Source organism: Pseudorca crassidens, chromosome 5 (assembly GCF_039906515.1).
Source record: "Pseudorca crassidens isolate mPseCra1 chromosome 5, mPseCra1.hap1, whole genome shotgun sequence".
Lineage (NCBI taxonomy): Eukaryota > Metazoa > Chordata > Mammalia > Artiodactyla > Delphinidae > Pseudorca > Pseudorca crassidens.
The window spans coordinates 120,460,192-120,485,249 of NC_090300.1; the positions used below are offsets into that span (position 1 = coordinate 120,460,192).

At 34.9% G+C, this 25,058-nt stretch overlaps 1 long non-coding RNA gene across 8 annotated transcripts in view; it reads left to right on the forward strand.

The window, feature by feature from the left end:
• The window catches only part of LOC137225332 (uncharacterized), a 195,385-nt gene that overhangs the window by 11,479 nt on the left and 158,848 nt on the right, over positions 1 to 25,058 (forward strand). For all 8 annotated transcript variants that reach the window (XR_010943781.1, XR_010943782.1, XR_010943786.1 and 5 more), the window contains exon 2: positions 2,825 to 3,018. This is a non-coding gene — a long non-coding RNA (uncharacterized lncRNA). The remainder of the gene's footprint in view (positions 1 to 2,824; positions 3,019 to 25,058) is intronic.

A 25,058-nucleotide genomic window follows, 5' to 3' on the forward strand; every position in this document is an offset into this window, starting at 1 on the left:
CTTATTTCAGTGCCATATCAAATGTTGGCAATGAGTTGTTTTATTCATGAAGATGATGAGCTCAGAGGATTAGGTGAAATATACTGTTGCTCTAGATTTCTCATTTTTTATGTGAAATTTTTTTCTGTAAATTTTAGGCCAGCTGAAAACATTTTCTTTATATAGCTTGTTGTAAAAAATTTAAACAATGCAGTAGTATGTAAAATTAGAAAACTTTTCCCCTTTGAAAAATCCAACTTTCCCATATGGTGTGTTTCCTTGAATTTTTTTTTTTCTGCAGACATACATAACATAACTATACATTTTTTAAAACAGAAATGTGCTCATATGATATATATTATTCTGTAATTTTGCATATTTTCCTTAATAATATATAATAAATATCTTTCCACGTTGTTACGCAAAATTCTGTTCCAATCTAATAGCTATGTAATTCTCCACTACACTAATGTACTGTAATTTATTTAAGCAATCAGATATGTACTTGGGTACTATTGGACACTTGTGTTATATCTAGCTTTTTGCTCTTATAATTCTGCACTGAAATCTTTCTGCATCTGTCTTTCCTTCTTCTATAATTATTTCTATGTATCACTTATTAGGAGTTAAAAACTTTAATTTTGAATAGGTATTTTGATAAGTATTGCTAATTTGTCCTCCAAAAATTTGTACAAATTTATACTCCTGTATATAAATGTGTATGTGTAGCTGCCCCTCCCTTCCTTCTGGCCAGTGCTGCATATTATCAATACTTGCTAATCTCATAGGATTTGCTAATCTCATTACAGTAACTGTAATCTTACAGTTACTTTATTTTTGCGTTTATATGTTTATTAGTGATGTTAAAAAATCTTTGTTAATGTTTATAGTTCATTTATATTTTATTTTGTTCATATCCTTCATTCATTAGTTGGTCATTTTTATTTATTATTTTGTGGATACTTCTTATTAATATTCATATCAAAATTCTCATTTATATGCTGTAGTAGTTTTTCCCAGTATGTTGTTTGTTTTTTATTCTGTTTATGCCATCTTTTGTCATGTTGAAGTTTTAAATTTTTATATAGTCAAGTGTTTTCTTTTATGGCTTCTAAGGTTGGTGTCATTCATTGAAAGAACTTCCCAAATTAAGATTTGAATAATGTTCCCACATTTTATTCTTATATATTTTTGTTTTATATTCAAATCTTAAAGTTAACAGAAATTTATTATAACATATGTTGTGAGATTGATTTCCAATTCTATTCCTAAATATACAGGCAATTGTTTAAATAATAGTTACCAAGTAGGCTGTTCTGTTCCTCACTGGTTTGAAATGATTCATTTATAATGTTCAAAACTTCCATATGCTCATGGGTCTTTGCTTGACTATTGTGTTTCATTAATCCAATTATCGGGGTCAGTAACATACTGTTTTAATCACTGAAGCTTTATCATAAATATTTGTATTTGATTGGATAAGTGTATATTTATTACTCACTTTTGACAATTTCTTGCCCCTTTTCATTGACTTACTTTTCCACATGGATTGAAGAATCAACTTAGTTCTTTTTTCTCTAAAAAATTCTAATAGGATTTTGATTAAAACTTTAATCTTTTGTATTGGTTTGAGGAGAATTGACATCTTTCCAGCAATGAGATTTTCTATCTAGGAATAAGATGTATTTCCGTATTTAATGAGGACTTCTATGTCCAGTGGTACAGTTTTAATTTCCTCAAATAGGTTTTACACATTCCCTGTTAAGTTTATTCAAAGGTAATCTGTAGCCTTTGTTGGTATTATTATGCAATCTTTGTTAGAATTACACTGTCAATTAAAACTCTTATACTGATTTTTTGATACATTTAATCAGTTTAATTCTCATTTGATTTATTTCTGATTTTCTAAGTAGCTATCATCTTTAAATAATGATAATTCATTACTGTTGTGGAGTGAGAAAATAGTGAAGGAGTTCCCTGCAAGTGTGGGGAAGCATTTTTCTTTTTATTTATACTGTATGGAGCAGTGCTATATGGGGATACTATTCCACTTTTTCTTTGGCTTTGAGAACCGTGTTAGGAACCTGTTTAACTTTGTCCAAAATGGAGTCCTCACTGGTTGTAGCCTTCATTCATTAGACAGACAAGCTAGTACCTCCAGAGTATTATAAAGGCATGTTTTACTCCTAAATTTTTCCAATTACCCTGGGAGTTGCTTACTCCCAGGCCTGCTCTTGTTTCCAACCTCTGCTGATGGGTTTCTTCCTAGCACTGGTTCAGAAAGTTGGTGCAGCTTCGCTCTGGATACTACATTCTTTTCCTGTTGAATTTTTGAATTTTTCTCTTTCTTTTCATGCCCTTCTTATCTCAGTGCTTTATTTTTTATGATTCTTGTATAATATTTGGTACACAAAATTATGTATATAATCTATGTGTAAATTGTGAAGCAAAATAATAAAATGTACACTGATGAATCCCCCTCCTACCTTAAGAACTTTACCCATGCCTTTCCAAATACCACTGAATCTACCAATGTGTTTCTTTCCTATCTTTTCCTATTCCTGCCTTCCTCTTAGAAATAAATTTTGTGTTACCCATTTCCTTTCTTTAAAAATTATCAATATGATGCATACCAAAACAGTACATTATTTAGTTTTAGTTTTGAACTGTGTAAAACATTTGGCCACATGTTCGCATCAGTTAGGGTTTGCTCGGGGAAGCAGAACCCATATGAGTGATATAGAATTAGGTATTTATCGTAGGAATTAGAATTTAGGCAATTATAGAACCAAATACGCAGTCTCCATAGGTTTTTTTTTTTTTTTTTTTTTTTTGCTCCCCTCAGTTTGAAGTCAGCTAGGACTGGGTCTGTAAGTGAAGCTGTACATGAAGTGGGAGAGACCAAGGACAAACTGGAAACATATTTGCCTCCCATGGCCTCCAGTCTTGATGAGGCAGATGACCTGCAGGATAAGATGACTCTCTTGACCCTGGAGCTGAACCACAGCCAGAATCAGAGAAGCTGAACAAGACCTGGAGGTATCTGGGGGGGGGAGCTGTTGGCCTGGCTGCTGTCCTTTGCCAAGATCAGTCACAATGTTTGTGAACTGCAACTGCACATGAATGATACTGATATTCTGGGAGTTAAAAATTTCACCTTCCAAATCTCAGATAAATTTCTCTTGTAGCAACCTAACTAAAAAGCACAGAGACAGGGGGACTCTAGGGCACATAGTTTCAAATTAGTTGAATCGACCTAATGAAAAGTTATCCACTCTTTATAGATTTCTGTAACTTTTTTCTCTCAATATTTACTTTCTGAGCTATTTTTTGTAGTTATATATCCTTAATTTTATTGGTATATAATAGCTCATTATGTGAAGAAACCTCACAACTTATCCATTCTGCTGTTTTATGGACATTTCATTTGTTTCCAGTTATAATTGTCGTTATGAAGAATGCTGCTGTAGACATTCTCCTGATGTAATTATAAAAGCATTTCCCAATGGTTTAGAAATAGGAGAATGTAGAATACATGCATATTTGGCTTTATAAAATAAATCCAAATTGTTTGTTAGAGTGGTTTTACCAAATTTATACTCATAGCCATGCCATACAGAGTTTTAATTGAACCACATGGTTGCCAACACTTGGCTTTATCATACTGGTTAATATTTTCTACTCTGATGAAAGTAGAGTGATATCTCTTTGTGATATTTATTTGCATTTTCCTGATTGTTAATGAGATTGAGTTCTTTACATGTTTTTAACACTATATTTTGCAGTTTTTAGTACTAATATATGTTGCAAATATTTCTATGGCCTATCTTTAGCTTACCTCTATAATGTTTTTTAGTGACATAAACTTTAACTATATAATGTGGTCAATTTTATCAGTCTTTTATGATTAATACTGTTTATATCTTGTTTAAAAACACCTAACCTACTCTGAGGTCATTAATATATCCTCCTATACTCTGTTAGCTTTGAGATTGGGTCTTTAATCAAATTGGAATTGATTTGTGTGTGGTTTGTGGTAAGGATCCCATACTCTTTTTTTTTCAGATTTATAACTATTAGCTGAATATTATTTATTGAAGAGTCCATAATTTCTATGTTTTGCATGGCCATCTCTATTATACATCAGATTTCAATATTTATAGGTCTGTTTCTGAGCTATTTTATTTTACCAGTCAATTGATCTAATATCATTTTTATTATTATAGTTTTATAATAGATCATGCTATTTATCAGGGCAAATACCGTTGCTTTATTCCTTTTCTTCAAGAGTGTGTTGGCTGTTTTTCTTCCATTTATTTTTTATACAAATATTAGAAAAAAAGTCTAGTTTCCATTTCTGTATTCAAGGGACTTAGAAGCCTCCATTCTGTCCTACAACAAGTAAAAAGCTGAACAGACTGAAAAATCAACTCTTCTAGGATCCATAAGAGAGGTGGGTAAATGGTTGGAGAAAAATATACCACGCTAACACTAGTCAAAAGAAAGCAAGACTAGCTATATTAATTTCGTGCAGAGCAAACTTTAAAGTAAGGAACGTTAGGGATGCCCTCTTTAGAGGGCATTGCCTATTGATAAAGGAGTCAATCCTTGTAGAAGAAATAACAATCCTTAACATATATGTTCCTAACAACAGAGTGTCAAAATACATGAGGCAAAAACTGCCTTTATCAGAAATAGATCCAGTAGGTAGAAAGATCAGTAGGGACATAGTTGAACTCAATAATCCATCAATCCATTGGATATAACTGACATCTACAGACCACTTCATCAAAAAATAGTAGATTACACATTCTTTGCAAGCACATATGGAACATTCACTGAGACAGACCACATTCTGGGCTATATTTGTTAACATGACTTAACAAATTTAAAAGAATAGAAATCATACAATATCTGCTCTCAGACCACAATGGAAGTCATAATAATAGAAAGATGACTGGAAAATTCCAAAATATGTACAGAATCAAACAATGTACTTTTAAATAACACATGAATCAGAGAAGAAATCTCAAGAGAAATTTAAAATATTTTGAACTAGATGAAAATAAAAACACAATTTATCAAAATTTGTGAGATGCAACAAAAGTAGTGCTTTGAATGAAATTTATAGCACTGAACGCATACATTAGAAAGAAGAAAGATGGAAAATAAAAAGTCTAAGTTTTTACTGTAAGAAACTAGAAAAAGGTCAAATTAAATTCAAAGTATGCAAATAAAAGAAATAACAAGAATTAGAGCAGAAATCAATGAAATTGAAAACAAGAAATCAACAGTGAGAAAAAATGAAACCAAAAGCTGGCTCTTTGAAAATCAACAAAATCAATAAGCCTCTAGCCAGGCTAATTAAGAAAAAAAAGTGAAAGAGAGGATACAGATTACTAATATCAGAAATCAAAAAGGAGACATTACTGTACTCCCAATGAACATTAAAAGGTTAATAAAGGAATACTATGAACAGTTCAATGCCCATAAATTTTATAACCTACATGAAATAGGCCAACTTATTGAAAGATACAATCTGCCAAAACTCACACAAGAAGAAATAGTCTGGACAGATGTATATTTATTGAAATAATTGAATCAATAATTAATAACTTTCCAAAACTGGAAACAACAGGCCCAGATGGGTTCACTGGTGAATTCTGTCAAACATTTAAGGAAGAAATTATGCCAGTTCTCTACAATCTCTTTCAGAGTATACAACAGAGGAAATACTTCTAACCCATTCTATGAGGCCAACATTACTGTAATACCAAAACCAGACAAAGACATTACAAGAAAAGAAAAATACAAACCAATATCTCTCATGAACATAGATGCAAAAATTCTCAGTAAAATATTAGCAAATCAAATCCATGGCCAATTGGGATTTATCCCAGGTATGCAAGGCTAATTCAACATTCAAAAATCAATTAGTGTAATTCATCACATCAACAGGCTAAAAGCAAAAACAAAAACACATGATCATATCAATAGATACAGAAAAAGCATTTGACAGAAGCCAAAAACCATTCATAATAAAAACTCTCAGTAAACTAGGAATGGAAGGAAACTTGCTCAGCTTGATTAAAAAATCTCTGTAAAAAACCTTTAGCTAACACCATACTTAATAGTGAGAAACTCGAATCTTTCCTACTGAGATCAAGTACAAGGCAAGGTTGTCCCCTCTCATCACTCATTTTGACATTGTATTGGAAGTCCTAGCCAATAAGAAAAGAAAAAGAAATAAAAGTTATACAGGCTGGGAAGGAAAAAACAAAACTCTCTTTCTTTGTGGTTGACATAATTGTCTATGTATAAAATCCAAAAGAGTTAACAATAACATCAAAAACTCCTAGAACTAATAAGTGATTCGCAAGTTTTCAAGATTCAAGGTTAATAGACAAAAGTCAATTACTTTTTTATATATCAGCAATGAACAAGTGGAATTTGAAATTTAAAACAATAACATTTGCCTTAGCACTCAGAATATGAAATTTTTAGGTGTAAATCTAACAAAATGTGTACAAGATCTGTGTAAAGAAAACTACAAAATCCTGATGAATGAAATCAAAGAACTAAATAAATAGATACTCTATACATGGCTAGGAAGACTCGATATTGTAAAGATATCAGTTCTTCCCAACTTGATCTATAGACTCAATGAAATCCCAATCAAACTCCCAGAAAGTTATTTTTGAATATCAACAAACTGATTCTAAAGTTTAAATGGAGAGATGAAAGACCCAGAATAGCCAAAACAATATTAAAGGAGAAGAACAAGTTTGGTTAAGTGACACTACCTGATTTCAAGACTTACTATAAAGCTGTAGTACTGAAGACAGTGTGATATTGGTAAAAGAATAGACAAATAGATTAATGGAACAGAACAGAGAGCTCAGAAATAGGACCAAGTAAATATAATCAGCTGATCCTTGTCAAAGGAGCAAAGTCAATACAATGGAGTAAAGGTGGTCTTTTCAGCAAATGGTGCTGGAACAACTGGACATCCACATGTGAAAAATTGAATATAGACACAGATTTGACATCTTTCACAAAATTAACTCCAAATGGATCATAGACCTAAGTGTAAAACACAAAACTGTAGAACTAGAAGATGATGTGGGAGAAAACCTCGATGACCTTGGGTATGATGACTTTTTAGATACAACACCAAAGACATGATCCATGAAAGAAGTAATTGTTAAGTTGGACTTCATTAAAATTAAAAACTTCTGTTCTGCAAAAGACAATGTCGGAGAAGACAAGCCATGGACTAGGAGAAAATATTTGCAAAAGACATCTGATAAATGATTATTATCCAAAATATACAAAGACAGTAAAACTTAACAATAAGAAAACAAACAACCACATTAACAAATGGGCCAAAGGTCTTGACACCTGAACAAGAAGATATACAGATGCCAAATGTTCATGTGAAAAGATGCTTTACATCATGTGTCATCAGGGAAATGCACATTTAACAAGCATGAGATACCACTACACACTTATTAAAATGGCCCAAAATCAGAACACTGACAACACCAAATCCTGGTGGGGATGCGGACAACAGGAACTCAAATTAATTGCTAGTGGGAATGCAAAATGGTACAGTCATTTTGCACAATAGTTCTGCAGTTTCTTACAAAATTAAACATACCCATATGATTGAGCAGTCGTGCTCACTGATATTTACCTAAAGGAGATGAAAACTTAGGTCCACACAGAAACCTGCATGTGATTGTTTATAGCAGCTTCCTTCATAATTAACAAAATTTGGAAGCAACCAAGATGTCCTTACGTAGGTGACTGTATAAATAAACTGTGGTACAGCCAGACAATGGAATATTATTTAGTGCTAAAAAGAAAGGAGCTATCAGGCCATGGATAGACATGGAGGAACCTTAAATGCATATTACTAAGTGAAAGCAGCCAATCTGAAAAGGCTACATACTATATGGTTCCAACTATATGACATTCTAAAAAATACAAAACTATGAAGATAGTAAAAGGATAGTAAAAAGATCAGTGGTTTCTAGGGGTTAGAGTGGCGTCAAGTCAAGGGATGAAAAGGCAAAGAACAGAGGACTTTTACGGCAGTGGAACTATTCCGTATGATACAATAATGATGTATACATGTCCTTATACATTTATCCAAACCTGTAGAATGTGCAAAACTGAGAGTGAACCTTAAGGTAAACTGTGGACTTTGGATGATTATGATGTGTTAATGTAGGTCCATCAGTCGTAGCCACTCTCGTGGGAGATGTTGATAATGGAGGAGGCTATACATGTGCAGGGCAGGAGGTATATGGGAAATTTCTGTATCTTCCCCCCAGTTTTGCTGTGAGCCCAAAACTGCTCTAAAAAACTTGTCTTTTTTTTTTTTAAAAAAAGCACTTGGGTGATCCACTTTGATCAGAACAGTGGATCTGGGACCATTTTAGTCCTGTCCAAGGACCTTAGCTAAATCCACGAGTCTCAGATTCATTTTCTCTGTCTTGCTACTAGCAAGGATTTGGAGTGATGATTTTTGCATTTGCCCTTAGGGCATCTCTGCCTCCTGAGGATTCTTTTTTGGCTTTCCTTTTGAATTTCAGCAAGCTTTTTAAAATATACATATTTTAGTCACTTAGAGATTTTCCTTAAATTTTCAGCAGCATGCAATAAAAATAATTTCTTATTGAAGCTCTTTTTTTTTTTTTCCGTAGTGAGAGGACTCTAATGTGTCTAATATACAATTCTTCCAGAAGTGCAAGTCCTCCAGATTTCTTATGTTGCAACCTTAAAAACTCTGAGCTAAAAATGGCATAATTTAAATTGACTGATGACCCCCAGAAAGGCAATTTTTACTTGTGAGTTAGGGCCAGTGAAAGTGACCACACACCTTAACTTCTGCCATTAAAATCAATTGACCTGGACCCATATCCTGTTTCTCTATTGTACGTTATTACCGAAGTTGGAAAGAACTGTGTACCTAGATAGCTGAGAACTCTTAACCACCTTTCTCTCTTATTTAAAAACTATAAACCAGAGATTATTTGCTCTCCAGATGGGGTTATATGAATCAATAATAGTGAAAAGCCATGCCAAAATGAGAAGGATAGTCAAGAAAATCTCAATATCAGTAGTTTAAGAACTTTAAAAAACAGTCCAGAATGTAGATATGCCTGGATGATATCCCCAAAACTAAGAAGTCTCTGAAACAAAGAAACAAAACCAGAAGATTATTTTGTTAACCTCTTATTCAATATCAGGCTTCATTATGACTCTCAGATACTTCAAATTAATTTTAAAACTATGAATTGAAAGTCTGCCACTTGAGTTCTTAGCCAGACCTTGCTATCAATACTTATGCTTTCCACGATCATGGCAGTAGCAGTTCACTAACATTTTTGGAATGCTATAATTTGGATGTAGTTTGAAGTGACCTTTAACTTTGACATTTAGTTCTATGGGGATGAAGTGGGAAAGGAGTCATTTCAATGTTTCAAGCAGTATCCTCACCAGAGAGACTGGGTAGAAGCATGCTGAGAGCACAAGCTTTGAAGCCAGACAGACCTGACTTCACATCCCAATACACAATCCGAGGGAAGTTCTAGACCCTGTTAGCCTCAGACAACCCAGCTGGAAAAATGATCACAGTTCCTTCTTTGCAGGGCTGTGGTGAAAATGAAGTGAAATAATATGTGTATTATACTTGACACATAAAAGGCATTCAGTAATAGCATATACTGTATTCCCTATTATAATTATTATGTACTTACTTGTCTTGGACAAATCTACATTTTCCTAATGAGGATTAGATAATAAGAGGAGAATGATAATTATTCTTTCCTCTTAAGCAATATTTGTCCTTTAATCAAGGAGTGGAGCAAAGGAGGTAGAAGAGGGTGAGCATGGGGATCTCATTTACTAGGTTGGTCATCAATATGAATCACATTTATTGCTCAACTGTCTTCCTCATTTATTATTGGCATAGACATCAAGTAAATAATTTAAGCACCATATAGAATGTATGAAGTTATATATGAACTGCTTTCCCTGTAGCTGAAGTTCGAATCCAAATATTATTAGCAAAGTAACTCAAGCAGAGCCAATCTATTTTAGACCACTTATGGTGAAGGTTGCTGCCCAACTAATCTTCCCTAAACAGTGAATTTATCAAGTCACTCTCTTTGAATTTATCAAAACTCATCTTTCTTACGTCCTGATTCACCAAATCTAAACTTTCCGCCAAGCTTGAAAGCTTGAATCTCCCTATACGGGCCACTCACTTTCAAGCCAAGTATTTCTTGCTATTCCCTTACCCTACTCTCTGCTTTAGGGTGACCTACTCCCTGCCCACAAACAGATTCTGACCAGGCTTTGCTCCCTCCCCATTGCTCATGTTCTCTTTGCCTGCTGCAACGTTCACTAAGACTTCTGCCTTCTCAGATCCAGACCAGTATTCACATGCCCTTTCATTGCTTTTCCATTATGAGCATTTCCCAAACTAGTCTCTAACAATCCCCAAACTTGTGCAGGAACTTTTACATGACTTAATTTAGCTCATAATTTAATGCTGACTTTTGTTGACAATATTATTTCATGTGAAATAAAGTGGTCTATCCAATCAGAATATGGGGTCCTTGAAAATAGATTGTCTTATAGTCCTGCATCTCTTACAATCCTAAGTATAGTATTGAACACAGAGGCTTGATACATGTTAACTGATGAACTATTTGATTATAATTAGCATTTTTATATTTGCCCACATTGTGACTTTAGCCATGGATAATATCTAACATACTGAGTTAATTTATGGTACAAGCAAATTAAGATTCTGCTTACAATTCTTGGTTTTTGAAATATTTTTTAAATCTCAGGGTTCAAAGCATGAAATTTGAGGGTGCTAAAGAATATGCAAATTATATTTTGTTACCCAAAGGTATATTTATAGTATCTTAATTAACCTAAACTATTTAAGAAAAAGGGCTATATTTCCACTGAGTCAAAGTGCTCTTGGGACAGGAGTCCCAATTTATCAGTCACAATCAGATGATTAATGCTTATGTCTGATGACTTTTAGGTACTTCTGTAGTTGATACATCTATCTTGAGAATTTTATAGCAGTGGGAGAAAATAAACCAGTTTCTTTTACTGCCTTATAATACTATAAGATAAACTTTTAATATTTTTACATAATCATGGCTTACATTCATTTTCTAAGACAGAATCCTAATTTAATGTCTTCGATATATTTGTTTTATACTTTTTTATCTTTTTCATTAACCATACTATTATTATGTACTTTCAAAAAAGAAAACTAGTTATTTTACTCGAGTTGTATGGTATACTATAACTTTTAGTAGGATATTATTATACATTACACAAAGCAGGCTTAATGTAATTAAAGGTGTCTTGCTAGCCCAGATTTTGTTCCCAGATTCGAGGAAAAATGCACTCCATTTATTTAATTATTATCTTTTTAATATGAATCTCTCACCGTGTTCATGCTGTGAAATTTTAATGGTCTAGAGATGATCTGGCGAACAAGTTACAGAGTGAAAGAACAAATGGTATTTTGAAGGTTTGAACAGTGAAATATATAGTGACCAGCAGGTGTCTCTGTTACACAATGTAGTTGAGATTCTGGAGGCTTTTCTAACATTGACCCTATTTTACATCTAACTAAATTCTCTTCAATTTTTACATTTAAATTTCCTCTCTTCTTCCACACCACTTAAAGAAATCCTTACTCTTTATATGGTTCATCATGGCTCTGCTTTTTATTTTCCTTAAGATGCGGTATCCAAAATTCATTTTTTAGTGCCCAACTTCTGCCTTCTTCCTTTAAGTTTATCTTGTACCATTTTTTAGAATGAGGATTGGATTAAGATCTTTAGAAGCCCTCAACACTAAAAAGATTGTAAAATCACATCTTCACATATGTAACGAAATCAAAATATAGTAAACTGTAAAGTAATGGTAAAGAAGTTTGACAAAGTTGCTCTTTTTATTTTTATTTATTTTAATAGTTTAACATCTTTACTGGAGTATAATTGCTTTACAATGATGTGTTAGTTTCTGTTTTATAACAAAATGAATCAGCTATACATATATCCCCGTATCTCTTCCCTCTTGCCTCTCCCTCCCTCCCACCCTCCCTATCCCACCCCTCTAGGTGGTCACAGAGCACCTAGCTGATCTCCCTGTGCTACGAGGCTGCTTCCCACTAGCTATCTATTTTACATTTGGTAGTGTATATATGTCCATGCCACTCTCTCACTTCGTCCCAGCTTGCCCTTCCCTCTCCCCATGTCCTCAAGTCCATTCTCTAGTAGGTCTGCGTCTTTATTCCCATCCTGCCCCTAGGTTCTTCATAACCATTTTCTTTCTTTCTTTTTTTTTTTAGATTCCATATATATGTGTTAGTATACAGTATTTATTTTTCTCTTTCTGACTTACTTCACTCTGTATGACAGACTCTAGGTCCATCCACCTCACTACAAATAACGCAATTTTGTTTCTGTTTATGGCTAATATTCCATTGTATATATGTGCCACATCTTCTTTATCCATTCATCTGTCGATGGACACGTAGGTTGTTTCCATGTCCTGGCTATTGTAAATGGAGCTGCAATGAACATTGTGGTACATGACTTTTTTTGAATTATGGTTTTCTCAGGGTATATGCCCAGTAGTGGGTGATATGGTAGTTCTATTTTTAGTTTTTTAAGGAACCTCCATACTGTTCTCCATAGTGGCTGTATCAATTTACATTTCCACCAACAGTGCAAGAGGGTTCCTTTTTCTCCACACCCTCTCCAGCATTTATTGTTTGTAGATTTTTTGATGATGGCCATTCTGACCTGTGTGAGATGATACCTCATTGTAGTTTTGATTTGCATTTCTCTAATGATTAGTGATGTTGAGCATCCTTTCATGTGTTTGTTGGCGGTCTGTATATCTTCTTTGGAGAAATGTCTATTTAGGTCTTTGGCCCATTTTTGGATTGGGTTGTTTGTTTTTTTTGATATTGAGCTGCATGAGCTGCTTGTAAATTTTGGAGATTAATCCTTTGTCAGTTGCTTCATTTGCAAATATTTTCTTCCAGTCTGAGGGTTGTCTTTTTGTCTTGTTTATGGTTTCCTTTGCTGTGCAAAAGCTATTAAATTTTATTAGGTCCCATTTGTTTATTTTTGTTTTTATTTCCATTTCTCCAGGAGGTGGGTCAAAAAGGATCTTGCTGTGATTTATGTCATAGAGTGTTCTGCCTATGACTTCCTCTAAGAGTTTTATAGTGTCTGGCCTTACATTTAGGTCTTAAATCCATTCTGAGTTTATTTTTGTGTGTGGTGTTAGGGAGTGTTCTAATTTCATTCTTTTATATGTAGCTGTCCAGTTTTCCCAGCACCACTTATTGAAGAGGCTGTCTTTTCTCCATTGTATGTTCTTGCCTCCTTTATCAAAAATAAGGTGACCAGGGCTTCCCTGGTGGTGCAGTGGTTGAGAGTCTGCCTGTCGATGCAGGGGACACGGGTTAGTGCCCCAGTCCAGGAGGATCCCACATGCCGCGGAGCGGCTGGGCCCGTGAGCCATGGCCACTGGGCCTGCGCGTCCAGAGCCTGTGCTCCGCAACGGAAGAGGCTGCAGCAGTGAGAGGCCCGCATACTGCAAAAAAATAAATAAATAAATAAGGTGACCATATGTGCGTAGGTTTATCTCTGGGCTTTCTATCGTGTTCCATTCATCTATATTTCTGTTTTTGTGCCAGTACCATACTGTCTTGCTTACTGTAGCTTTGTAGTATAGTCTGAAGTCAGGGAGCCTGATTCCTGCAGCTCTGTTTTTCTTTCTCAAGATTACTTTGGCTATTCGGGGTCTTTTGTGTTTCCATACAAATTGTGAAATTTTTGTTTTAGTTCTGTGAAAAATGCCATTGGTAGTTTGATAAGGATTGTATTGAATCTGTAGATTGCTTTGTAGATTATGCAAAAGGCCTCAGCCAGGAGTTTTCATTGATCAGACAAACAGGATTGGATAAAGGTGTCAAGGGAGAGCCAAGTGAAAGCAGAGGAGGTGTGAATGTGTGCACCTAGACATTGCCAAAGGGAGTGTAATTTGTACATTCTTACAAATAAAAATCTAACATTTATCAATAATTTATTATGTGCTAAACTTTGTATGTATTCCCTCATTTTTCCTCACTGTAGCCCTAATCAGTGCTATGATGAATCTCATGCTAAAGTGAATAAGCTCAGGCTTAGAGATAAGTTTCAAAAGTTTCTGCAATAAGAGATTGGCTAACATTCTTAACCTCTATGCTGTATTTTTAGAAGGTAGCTTGACACTATGTATTTTCTTATTTAAAATTTTGCATCCCCTTGTCTTAGCACTTCTAAGATACAAAGTCATAATAATGGATAAGTGCAAAATATATCTACAAGGTTTTTATTAGGGACTTTTATAATATTGAAATTCTTAATGTTATAGAATCAGGTTTCCACAAAAGTTTGTTTCCCATGAGGCTTCTTGGGCATCTCCAGAAGAATGGGAAGCTGATTTGATGAGGATCAAGTTATCAATAAGGAAGAGGAAGGAAGCAGTTACTGTCCTGTAGCTAGCAGATCTGGTCCAGATGCCATCACAACTCTAGCAGACATTACCACTGTTGGGATGAACAAACTCTAGCATTTTCTTTCTGTACTTAATTCAAAATTCCAGGTTCTATGTCCCAGGAGAGGACCTCCAACTGACCAGATTTAGGTCATATACCAATGCCTGGCTATTGAACCAAGAGAGATAATTTCTCTCTTTTGGCATCTGGAATAGAAGACAAGTCTCCTAGAATTTTTCTCCCCGAAGACTTAAAACACTGGAAAACAGTTACTTTACTAGTTGGAAATTAGGATGCTACTGGGGAGAGGGAATGAAGCTGGGAAGACTAAAAATAAGAAAGAGACAAATGAACATAGACTACTTTAAAATGGAAATATCCAGCAATGGAGGATTAATGGATTAATTATATCAATCTAATAGAATACAAATGAACAATTAAAAATGAAGTTGTGAAAGACTGTTTCTTGACATTGGGCAATATCATGATATACTGATAAATTAAAGTTAAATTAAAATTAAAACAATATGTAATGTATTAATCCTTTCTTGTAAAAACACATACAGAGTCACAAATATGCATTCCTTTATGTGGAATTCGGAAACACTAATTCTTAGTTAGTGGAACTAAGTACTTTCCTAAAATTGCCCAGCAGCTTTTTCTTCTTCTTAACAGTTTGTACTTCCTTTTCTCATGACTTCTTTACTAGGTCTCCCATCACTTTTCAGTTCCAGTTAATCTTTAGAATCTTTAGTGGAGAGAAGAGTGCTGTGTGTGTGTGTGTGTGTGTGTGTGTATCTTCAAGAAATGTAACTTTTCCCTCCCCATTGTCATTTGTTTTGTGTGTTTATATGCCTGTATAAATAGGTGCAGAGGCTGATTTAAGCCATGTGGACTGTGCCAGGAAATTGTTTGAGAATCACTGAATAAGAATGAGCATTATCTGATTTGAAATAATTGGAAAATCTGGGTGGTTCTAATTTCTTTGCTTATTTCATGAATTTACCTTATTTTCTCTATGAGGGAGAAGTAATCATACTATTTATTGAATTTATAGGAGCACTGAGAAAATGAATAAGAACATTTGTAGCATGTGTTAAGTATTTTAGGCAAATTTTACTACAAAAGCATTAGATAGCAATGATATATTTCCACTTATAAAGATTACTAATTTTCCAGCATCTAATTTATAGCCATTTCTTTGAAATATCATCTCATCTTGAAAACACATCTGAGAAGAGCTTGAGACACAATCTGACAATGCATGTGGGATCATGCTGATGTTTGTCAAATGGTTCTTCTAAGGCAGTCTAGACTATTAACCACTGCAATGCCTCATCATCTAGATGTCACCCCCACTGTGCTGACATGCGACTTGTAGTTGTCTAGGTGTCTGATTAGTGTAAAGAATTGTTTGGAGTAAATGTAATTTTGAGCCTTCTTGCTCTCCCTGGTCAGCAGAGAATGATCTAATTCACACAGGCTTCCTTAGTGCACTATAACTTGTTCCAGAAGTTACAGCTGAGCATATTTTGAAGTTAGAGTATAATGTTAATGAGGTTAGGGATATGGACTTTATAGTCCATTTAGCTTTGTTGTGTTCCTCTCCCCAGTGCCTTAACTCCATATAATAATTTGACAGTTACATAATGTAGGGGAAGTGGGTTGAAGTTTGCCTATGGATTAGCAGAAATCAAGTACCTATAATAGAAAAAGGAAGCAAGATGCACATTACCGGGACTTCCCTGGTGGTACAGTGGTAAGAATCCACCTGCCAATGCAGGGGACACGGCTTCGAGCCCTGGTCTGGGAAGATCCCACATGCCGCAGCACAACTGAGCCCGTGCGCCACAACTACTGAGCCTGCGCTCTAGAGCCCACGAGCCACAGCTACTGAAGTCTGCACACCTGGAGCCTGTGCTCCACAACAAAAGAAGCCACCGCAATGAGAAGCCCACACACCCCAACAAAGAGTAGCCCCCGCCCTCCACAACTAGAGAAAGCCCGTGGACAGCAATGCAGCCAAAAATAAATGAATAAATAAATAAATTTAGAAAAAAAGATGCACATTATCTTCCTTACGTGAAGCTCGAAGCATTTTATGAAACAAGCTATTCAATAATTTGAAAAAAATTGCTTTTCTTGAAAAATGTAATGACTAAGAAATGGCAATTTAAACAATTTAGTAGGTTGTTAGAGCATATTAGAAAAGATTTAAGAATCAAAAATCTTGGAGTACTTGAGATCTCCTTTGGGCTGTACATTCCTTTGTCTGCCTGGAAGCAAAACACAGTCAACCATCCCAGAAAAATTGTTCCCTCCTCCTTTATAATTCTGATTTCATACCTTCCCTAATAACACACTGTAGGAAAATAATTTTCAAAATGATTTTCACTCATTTTTGCATGTATATTTCCAATTTATTTTTTTTAAATGTCATTTTTAGGAACATGGTAAAATGAAATCACAGAACACATATGTTATATACTTGAAAGCAATTAAATAGATTAAGCAGGGCACTGAACTAATAATGTGTAACTATATGTTTCTGTTTCATCTGCATAAATTAATATGTATGTAAATGTATTAAAATAATGAGTCCAATATTTGTACCACCTTGATGTGAATGTAATTTTGGGACAAAACACATTTTGAACACTTTTCTATTTTACATAATTTGGAACATACTTTGTAGATAATTTCCACAATTCTTGTTCTTTGCCTCCATGTAAAATCCCTTCTCAAAGTTGTAATAGTCTGTATTTCAATGTGGAAATAGGGAATTAATAGGTGTACCTCTTAAATTTCCATATGTAACAATTAAGGAAGATGCTTCCAGAAGGTCTCCTGATTAAAACAAACAAATATGTGATTCTCCTCCTTTCGCAAACATGGATAAAATAATTTGTAACTGCACAAATGAGTTCAAAAGAAGAAAGGGAAATGCCAAGGTGCCAAAAATGAAGAGGCAACTGATCTCTGGAGCGCTAAATGCATTAATTCACCATGCAGTTTATGGAGATCTCAGTTCTGGTAGTAACCAAGGTGCTGAATTTTAAGATTCATATGGCGGCTGGACATGAGGCCTGGGATCTTATGGACCTTTGAAGCCAAGATCTATACAAAAGCCAAAATCCTTGAAGAGCTCTGCTATTGAGAGAGAGAATACACTAAGGGAAAAAAAAATCCACATCCAGCAACAAGGGAGCTTTCTCTAAGACCTGAGTGAAAATAAAAGTGAAACACAGCAATGGTGGTCTTTTCTGAGAAATCAAAATCCCTAGTTCTTCATTTTACAAGTTAAAGAGTCAAATTTATACTTTATTGCTGACCCTGAAACACCAAAATGAGAGATTAACATAAAACTTGACCCTAGGATGGGGATACTCTTGAATCTCTTGCAGAAGCCTTTGCAAAATCACACTGGAATTAGACTACATAATCAAGGTCACAGAAATCCACTCAAAAATGACAAAACACAGGAGGTGACAAACAGGAGGAGCAGAATCTCTAGAACTTTGTATAATAGAACAATCTGAAAGGACTGCAAAGAAAATTTTGAAGGCATAACAAGAAATTGAAACAATAAGAAAAATATTGTTTTAAAAGGAACCAAATAGAACTTTTGGAAAAAAATGTCTCACTTGTTTATAATAATAACAGATAGGTAAAAGAAACAATTTGCTAAAAGAATATAACAATCTTGAACTTGTACGCGCTGAGAATATAGCCTCAAAATACATGTATTTATGTCCATTTTTGTTTCAAATGTAATGGGGAATTTTAAACCCCATTCAGTTAATAATATATTAAGCCAATGAAATATTAATAAGACTGTAGAAGACTTGAGCATTTCAGTTAACCTTCTTAACCCGTGGACTTTTATAGTACCCAATGTTTATAAAATATATGTTCTATTCAAGAAAACATGGATGTACCAAAATTAATTATACTCTCATTGTGAAAAAAGCCTCAAAGATGCAAGTACATCATTATTATGCAGACAATATCCCCTGACCAGGTAAACATGTAAAAATAATAAGGTAAATAAAAATGAATATCTTTAATACAAAAATATAATCAAAATTCCTTATACATTAGTAACTTAGCACAATACATTTCTAACTTATTCATGGGCCAAAGTAGAAATACAAATGTAAATTAGAAAGTATTTAGTACTAGATAACGATGAACACATTATATAACAAAACTTAGCAGATGCTGCTGAAGCAGTAAAAGAAATGTATAAACTTAAATTCATTGGAAGAGAAGTTATGGTGATAAATAATGATTGAGGCATTCAACTAAAGAAGTTAGAGAAAGAATAAAAATAGAAAGCAGCCTCGTAGCATATAATAAAGGTTAGAAAATTAGTGACATGAAATAGAAATGAATAATAAAGGTCATCAAAAGTCATACACCGAGTTCTTAGATCCGTGCAGGTTTGTTTATATGTGTTCTAACATTTTCTTCTTTTCTCTTTTTGGCCTATCTCTGACATTGTTTTAATTACAACACATTATTATAAAAGCTATTGCAAGCAAGACAAAGAAAGCATTACCAAATCAGTAGAACAAGGATGGACTATCAAACGGTACTGTAATATTTCCATAGCTATACCTATGTAAATATATAAAACTAGACACCTGTTACCACGTACAAAAATACATTCCAAGCACATTATATACTAAATATAGAAAACTAAACATTTTTAAAGATCATGTCTTTATGTTATTGGAGTAGGTACTTTTGTAAACAAGACAAACAGAAACTTTAAAGGAGTAACAAGTAAACATATTCAAATGTGTTCAACATCATCGAGGAAATGCAAACATAAAAACCACAACGACACAGCTCTGTTCTCCCACTAGAGTGTCTAGAATTAAAAGCACTGACATACCAAGTACTGAGATTGGTGTGGAATATTTGGAACACTCATACACTGCTGATGGGAGTGTAAATTGAGGTAACTACTTTGTAAAACTTGTTAGTTTCTGCCAATTCTAAACAGATGCTTACCCTGTGATCAAGCAAATCCACACATTCAATAATATTCGCAGCACTTTTATTCATAGTTCCAGTGTTCCCATCACTAGAAACAACCCAGATGGCCACCAGCATGAGAATGAATGAATTATGGTAAAGAATGAACCACTGCTACTCACAACATGGATGAATCTCACAAACAAAATGCTGAGCAGAAGAAACCAGATACAGGAGTAGACTTTGTATGTTTCTATTAGTATGACATTTAAGAGCAGGCAAAACTGATCGGTCATGATATGTTTACAGAAAGAATTCACAGGGATAAGACACTAGTAAGCCTACCAGGGTGCTGAAAATGTTCTATACCTTCAGTAGTGTGGTGGGTACCCAAGTATACAGACATGTAAAAATTCATAGATCCATACACTTAAGATTTGTACACTTTAATGCCACTTTGTACCTCAAGAAAAAAATAAAAACCAAAATCACTTATCAATTGGATTCACTAAAAAAGTGAAAATACAAGTGACAAAAGGGTGACAATATTTGCAACTATGTAACCAAAAAGGATTGGTGTCCAAGCTCTATAAAGAACTTCTAAAAATTAATAAAACAGAAGAAAAGCACAAAAAATTCAGGAACAAATAGCAAAATACACAAATGGGAATTATTAGCCAGTGACCATGAAACTGATAAGCTGTTCAAGCTAACTAATATTTAGGGAAATGCAAATTAAATCAAAGTGAAATATTTCACACCTATCAGATGGGCAAAAATAATCTGTCAGGTAACACAAGTTTCGGCAAGGCCTCAGTTTCTAGGAGCTCTGAGGGATTTCTCGTGGGTGTACATACTGATATTCTTGGGAAAGCAGTTTGGCAATTCTAGGAAAATGAAAGATGTGCATAGCATTGAACCAGTAATTTTATATCTCTGTCGGTAACCTAGAAGCATCTTCTCAAATATTCACACACACACAATAAACAATTCAAGAATAGATTATTTATAAAAGAGAAAAGGTGGAAAAACCTGTCACCCAATAGTGCTATAAATAAACTTTGCGCTCTACTTATACGATGTAATACAATTTCTTGATTAAAATAAATGAATGTATCAAACTATATCAACATGTAAATTTGTCACAAATGAGTTAAAAGTAAGATATAGTGTGATACCACTTATGTAAAATTTAAAACACACAAGTGAGAGTTTATATTGTTAATATACATATACATATGTAATACAATTACAAAAAATATTCGTGAGAATAATACACACCAAGGTCAGGATAGTGGATGATGAATTGAAGGGGGTAGAATTTTTACTGTGTCTATAATTTTCTATTAAAAAAAAGACCTAAAATAAATAGGCCAAATGTTCTAATCTGTTATATTTTGTATGAGGGATATAGTCTCTCTATACTTTGGAGTTACTTCATAATTTAAAATTTTAATTAATCAAAAAGAAATGAAACTAGGCTATGCCTTGAGTTTTCTATGAATTAACTTCTGTTTGACTTGTTCACATATTCTCACACAATTTTATAAAACATGAGAGAATATTAGTATAGGGAATTTTCCATGTCCTGTCATTTGTTTTTAGACCTTTTAATCCTAGAATGGTTTCTTCTTCTAGGGACGAGGTAGTAACTGGGGCCAGAATCATCTGATAGCTCTGCTCATTCACCTGTTGCCCCTGGGCTGGCAAGACTCCAGCAGCTGAGTCTCCTCATGCATCTGTCTCTCTGCGTTCTCTCTTTGTTTCTCTCCAGCACAGTGGCTTCAGAGAAGTTGGAATTCTTACATCGTTCAGAGCTCCAAGGCCATGTTCCAAGAGAGAGCCAGTTGGAAGTTTTATCTGTTTTTATGATCGAGACTCAAAATTCATGTAGCATCACTGTTGATTCTGTTATTTAAAAGAGTCACCAGGTCAGTGTGTATCCAAGGGGAGGAGATTTAGACTTTACCTCTTGACGAGAACACTGTCAAAGAACTTGCTGGCATGTTTTAAAATCACCAGAACCAGAGTTTGAACTGTGCTAATTTTATCTTATGAGGTAAAGCCTTTACCCAAGAATCCACTGGTTTGGAGAAAGACATCAAGTAGCGCCCTGTACTTCTGACAGCAGCCTCGTGGCCATTCTCACAAATAATTCTACCAATAGTCTGCTTTTCTGTAATACATTAAAGAGGAAAGGTGCTGATTCTCAAATTCCTCAAAACTCTTTCTCTCTCCTCATCTAAGCCTATAGCACTCCCCAGGGACTTTTTCCCATCAGCGCAAAGCTGTTTCCACTCTGTCTGGACTGGGGATAAAGTTTTTACAATAAAAATCTTGTTTTTTCATACTTTGCTTTTTCATCAGTCTTTAACATAAATTATTGGTGTCACTCATTATTGTACTGAACACTTTTTGGCTCCTTGTTATTCAGCATACCTGACACATTGGTCTCTGGAGGGCACTTGCTTTCTCCAAAGCCAATGACAAATGAAAGAACATAAATATCAGTGCCATTGTCATCGTACTGCATAGAAAATTGTGCCTCAAACATTGCTCCTCCTAAATGAAAACAGACTAAATACAGCTGACTTCAAAGTATGGCTGTGTGCACCTGTCCTTAGGTGCGTGCTGAAGACACTATTTCTTTCTCCTACTGTCCCTTTAAACTGCTCAGTGAAATAGTTCTATTTTTTACCCCATCTGCTATCTCAGACTTATCTCCTAACTTTTCTATTCTTTCCGATTATAAAAGAACTCTGATCACTTTCAAACAAAAAAACCCTCTCGCTTTAGTGATAGATTCAATCCATTGTATTCATATGAATTCTTCATTTATAGCTAAAAAACCTCTCTCAGCTCTGGCCTGCTACATCTGGGAAGCCACATGTGGAAGAGGTAAAGACTCTGTTATTGGACTTTTCTCCCCTTTCCTGCTTTGAGCTTTGGTTCCTCCCGGCTTGTCTTTTGCTCTTCAAGGTTGGGAGGATGTATGAAAGAAGTCTAGGAGGAGAAATACATGCGTACATTTCACTTTTCAGGTTTGAAGACACTACTGTTTCTATCTTCCTCCTTTTATTCATTTCACTTTTCTCATTCTCAAATCTTCCTGACCTTTGTACACACTCAGAAATTTCAGCTTGAGTAATTTGTGAAATGAAGGGTTTAAGGAAGTAGAACTTCTAGGCCCTGTGGACATGGTGCTCTCTAAGCACCTGGGAGTTTAGATAAACACAAAAGAGAAAAGAAAGCACAGGGTAAATGGGTTTTGATCACTGAGATATTAGGTTCTTGAGGAAAAGAATGATAACGGATCACTAGAGGAAAGGAAGCACGAGGCATGAAGAGTGGAGCTTGAACAGGTGGACGCAGGGCACTGAAGCTGTGCACGCTGCCTGAACCCACAATCTTCTGCTTTCAAGCAGCTCTGGACTCCCTCAGTCACTGCCATAGTCCAGTCAGGCTTCTGCTTATTTTCTCTTTCACGCAAGAGAAAAGATCATGGAATATGATGAGAATTCCTAATTGCGAAGTTTTATACGATGCCTAAGCTTAATTTAATGAGGAACAAAATATTTGTTACATAATTTTTACACAATTAGAAGCAAGACTTAAGTGCAAATTTCCCAAGAACAATTACGATGATTAAAGCCATTCACAGTCAAGTGTCAACGATTAATATAAAATCAGTCTTTGAAATGATGGTAGAAGGAGAGAAAGACCACTGGATTTCCGATGGATGGTAGAGGACAACATCCAACATCTAGGTGGGAAAATGGCACACAGATGTTTAAGGAGACCAACACTGGCTCTTTTTACCACAACTGCCTTTGGATAAGTAAAAGCTTTTTCTGCAATACATATATTTTACATGGGTCATGTCCCAAATGTTCTGTCTCAAAGTACACAGAAACTTAAAAGGGACAGGGGGAGCCAGATTCCCTGTGGACAGTAATTCTGATTTCGAAGAACACATGCAGTTGCTCAACCACACTGCTGGATTGAGAAATGAGGTCTTGAGAATTTCCAAAGAAGTGCTTTCAAGATAGTAGAGCTTTGCAGTGTTCCATCGCCTTCAGGGGAACAGCAGGATGGATGGCTTTCCCTCTAAATGGACTAAACCTCTAAAACCTAACAATGACGGAACTGAGGCTTTGGAGTTGTTTTAGGGAAACACCATGAAAAATAAAATTCCTGTCACAGTTCACATCACTTCAGGATTGACATTACTTGCTTGTATTTGTTTTTTATTTAGTTTTGGCGATGTTGGTAAATGTCACTTGAGGGATCAAGTCTTCATAACAGGAGAACAAAGTAGAGAAGTAAAGCAACTACGTGGAAAATTTGGCCAGATTTGCAGCTCATGCACTCATTAGCACAAGCATTTCTTTCAAGAAGCTGGTAAGCCACTGACAGTGCTAAGAAACTGCTTTTGATATAACTTCTGAAATAATTCATTCTTTACCTTGGATTCTTTCACCTCCAGAATTTTCATGATTATTGGCTTCCTATCATTTGTGGTTTCATAAAGGAATTTCAAAAATTGCAGGTGTTGCAGCTCATTAAACTTCTTTTTTCACCTTCGAGCCAGGCCTCTTCTAACATTTACTTACCTTATGGAAAAGCCAAACTTTAGTCTATCACTAGACACAAAATTTAAGGGATATTGTTTGTGTTTTGTGCTCACTCACCTCTGTTGTGAGCACTGCTTTCAGTGATTCTGTTGCCTCAGTCTGCTCTGGCTCCTACATCCTGGCATCAATTCTCTCTTGGATGCCATTCCAAAGTAGTTTTTTTTTTTTTCCCACTCAATAAATAGATATGGAAAATGGTGGTATTCTTATGTTTAGCATGAGGTGAGAATGTTTATATTTGATTTGAGGACCCCACAATAGAATTTTGAAGCAAAGATAGATAGTGGTAGAAGTGGCAGGTGAAATTATATGGAGCCCTACCTGATGCCCCTTTCAACAAATACACCATAAAAATCCTCATCCTCTTATTAGTCAGATTGAAGGGGAAACCCTCTTCACTATTTCTTTGTCTGGATGTCGCTTGTGGTTATCTAAAAAGACGAGGAGATTCTCATCCTTCATTTAAGATAAGACTACAGCTATAAGAATTGAAAAGAACTAGAAAATGGTTATAGTATATTAACAAATCAATCATTTGGAATAAATGGCCAAACATGATAAGTAGGAGGTCTCCCAGAATCATCCGGATAACATCTTCAAGATTCCACTTCTTGTTATGATGACTTGGCCCCATCTATTTGAGACTATCACCAAAGGAAGGAAACAGGCATGAGAATGATTGTAGTACAGTAAATCAAATTCTTTGTCACCGAAAATCAGTAAGGGTAGAATTATGGTGATACATTTATTTAGCTGATAATGTAAAAGACAGAGTGAGTTTCATTAAGATAGAATTTTGAAAGGTGTTCTGCTTCTTTGGTTTTTGCTTTCTTTGGACAATAGAATAGTGATTCTAATAG